Source organism: Dipodomys ordii, unplaced genomic scaffold (assembly GCF_000151885.1).
Source record: "Dipodomys ordii isolate 6190 unplaced genomic scaffold, Dord_2.0 Scaffold216, whole genome shotgun sequence".
Lineage (NCBI taxonomy): Eukaryota > Metazoa > Chordata > Mammalia > Rodentia > Heteromyidae > Dipodomys > Dipodomys ordii.
Genome location: NW_012267432.1, coordinates 475,399 through 479,070, shown reverse-complemented (window position 1 = coordinate 479,070; position 3,672 = coordinate 475,399). Strand labels below are relative to the sequence as shown.

The 3,672-nt window shown below is 34.8% G+C and overlaps 1 pseudogene; it reads right to left on the bottom strand.

Moving 5' to 3' along the window:
• LOC106000328 overlaps positions 1 to 2,866 on the bottom strand; it is a 7,632-nt pseudogene extending 4,766 nt beyond the window's left edge.
• Between the last annotated feature and the right edge of the window lie 806 nt (positions 2,867 to 3,672).

Genomic DNA, 3,672 nt, shown 5'->3' with positions numbered 1-3,672 from the left:
AGAAGTATTGATTTAGAAGTATTAATTTTAAACATGAATTTCAACACTTAGAAAGTACAACTTTGAAAGCATCTATAGTCTACCCTCACCTCCAAATCCATAACCTATTTGTTTTCTCATTTAACCATTTTCAGACTTTCCAATCAATGTTTTCCCCATGATATGACAGTAGGTTCAACCAATTTATTTTCCATAAGGTGAGTGAAACAGAATCATAACTAGGTCTCTGCAGAAATGAAGAAAACTCATTAGTTTTTGCTTCTGGAGAACAAGAGAAGCCTAAATAAGAAGAAATAGTATTGTGTCCATCACCAGCATCTTTTCTTCCTTTCTTTTTGGCCTGAGTGATTCAGACCTGACTTCTGCCATTTCTGGATGTCTGTTTAATTTAGGGAAAACGTAAGATTCATACTCACCATGAAAAGCTGCAGTGAAAATTCAAATCTGAAAATTGTAGAATTAAACATTTACCTAGACAAAAGAAAACTTTTCCAACACTGTCCTCAAACTAGATGGATGAAATCAAGACGATTTCTGAGCATATAACAACCAATTATTATACTCAAAGCTGTATTAGCCAAGTCTCTGTCCTATGTATCTACAACTATTAACAAAAGGATTTATTGTAACTGGCTCGCCTTTTGCATCTTTCTGAATGCCAAAACAGAGGTGTTGAAAACAATTCTGATCCAGATGTTAAGAGTTTTGGTTAAAACTATTCAACAGTACATATACATGCTTGTCCCTCAAAAGCCAAAATCCCTTGCTAGCAGTAAAATTATCCTGAGACTGTAAGAAAAAATAGTCTTCTCTATCCCAAAGGATATGAAAAGACATGAGAGACACAGACAATGCTGGGAGAACAAGATAATTTGTGGGATGAGGAAATCTAGTGGGAGCTTCCATCCTAATTGCCTCTGTGACAAGATATCAGCAAATAAGTAGTCTCATTTGCAGATAGGTGCATGTGTTTGTGTATGCACACATGGATTGGGTGAAATGAGAAGACACACATGTTATTTTTACTAAAAATTACGATTTTTATAGTTTCAGTCACTTCTTTCTGTTTCAGACCTAAGCACTTAAGTAGAAACTATGTCAGCCATTCATATACATAAATTCATGGGTTGTTTAATTTGTTTATATTTTGTTGTGTCTATGATGCCATTGAGTAATGCGCATTCTGCCAGTTAGGCTAGCAAATGTGAAAGAAGACCATCAAAAGATTGGGTCTCTGGTTTTCACAAAATTAATTTTTAATTGGGACTGATAGTAAACATTATCTCAGTGCAGTGATTCATCAAAAGTACAGGTTTATTAATGCATGCACAACTCAATTTGATGTAATTACACATTCAGTGATTAAGATAGTAATGATTATAGTAAATATGGTGACAATTAAACACAATAAATGATTCTAATTTTGTATTCCTTTAAACTGGTTCCACAGGGGTGGGAAGGTGGCTCAGTGGTAGAGTGCTTGCCTTGCATGCATGAGACCCTTGGTTTGATTCCTCAGCACCATATACACAGAAAAAGCTGGAAGTGGCGCTGTGGGTCAAGTGGTAGAGCACTAGCCTTGAACTGAAGAGCTGAGGGACAGTGCCCAGACCCAGAGTTCAAGCCCCACAACTGACAAAAATAAATTAAACAAATAAAAAATAAACTTTTTCCACAATCATGCACAGATTACATATTAACTATAAAAATTAAAATAGAATAAAATGAAGTTTTTACAAGATACTAAATAAATTCTACAATGTAGAGGTGCCTTCTGATCCCTTCTTTGTTTTCAGGCCTATGAAGCTGAGTTTTATTGGGAATATTAAATACAGTCTTTAAAATGTTATAAACGTTATTATTCTCCAGTCAATGGCAAGTACTGTTACTGCTACTGTTAAGTAGCTATAACAGAAAGATGTACCAAGTGTCATTCTGTTCCTCTAACAGTAATATAGATGCAACATGGAGATAGAGGAACTTGGGCTTTGTGATGCAAAGCAGGATTATTAAAAAATATGAGCAACATAATGAAAAACAATTAATCCCTGAGCTGAGCTTTAATCTGAAATCATTCCTGCACACAGTTCTATGAGTGAAAATGAATTTGGATGCTTCTCACTGGCTCTGGCTTCACATGGAAAAGATTGAGCCTAAGCGACTGGTTCAGAGACCATTACTTGTAGGAGAGGTGCAGTGACCAGAAGAGTCAAAAATATATCTATCATCAGAAAAACTTTTTTACAAATCATTAAATTGAAAAAATAAGAGAATGAAAAAAGAAAATCACCTTTCAAGTAGATGGATTTTCTAGATGAATTGAATAAATACTATCTTATAAATCAGAGATTTAAGATTAATTTTACTCACTACAGAGATAAAAGGAAGAAAATGCTCTATCAAGATCACTTTGGGGGAAAAATTAAAAAGATTAATATAGTGCTATTTCAGTTAATGTGTCTGGTTGTTTCATCTCTGCATACTGAAGTTTCTCCACAAAACATATCATTAAGCTGAGGAAGTTAACTTATATTGTTTGATAAGGAAAGAACAGGTATTAAAGTAGTAACATTAATGCAGAAATATTATTGTCTGTAAAGTATATCAAAGGTATTGCCTTGTGTCTGCTCTCCACAAATAAACATGGCGTTTTCTCACTAGATCGTCTTTAAGGTTAATTTTCTGCTCTTTACATGAACATGAGGTCTTCTGAGTGGGTATTGATCTATAAGTGGGTGAAACACAACCCAATGAAGTGTTACTAGAAATGAACCGAGAACAGCTGTTCTCTTCTGAGAACCCAGGTTAGGACCAGTAAGCAGTAAGAGACCATTCTGGTAAGGAATGATTTATATTTACCTTTCATCATGACAGAATCAGTTATATCTATTTAGTTTAGGAAATTACATGAATATCCACATAGGCTGAAAATTAATTTTACACAACAAATCAAAGAAAGGTTGGACAAATGGTATTACATGAAACTGCAGAGCTTCTGCATGGCAAAGGACATAGCTAGCAAGATCAATAGAAAGCCCACAGATTGGGAGATCTTCACTAGCCATACAACAGACAAGGGTCTCATATCAAAAATATAATTGGAACTCAAAAAATTAAATCCCACAACAACAAATCCTCAGAAACAACTGCCTAATAAATAAGTTGGCTAAAGACTTACAGAGAAACTTCTCTGAAGAAGAAAGTATGGCCAATAGACACATGAAGAAATGCCTCCCTAGACATAAAAGAAATGCAAATCAAAACAACATTGAGATACCACCTCACCCCAGTTAGAATGGCTATAATCAAGAACTCTAATAACAGCAGATGCTGGAGGGGATGTGGACAGAAGGGAACCTTACTGCATTGTTGGTGGGAGTGTAAACTTGTTCAACCACTTTGGAAAGCAGTATGGAGGTTCTTCAAAAAACTCCACATAGAGCTCTCCTATGACCCAGGAATCCCACTTTTGGGCATTTACCCAAACAATCACAAACAATGCCATACTAAGGCTACCAGCACAACTATGTTTATTGCACCATTATTTACCATACCATAACTAAGATATGGAACCAACCCAGAAGCCCCTCAGTAGATGAATGGATCAAGAAAATGTATATATATATATATATAGATATATATGTATATATATATACATATATATCTATATAT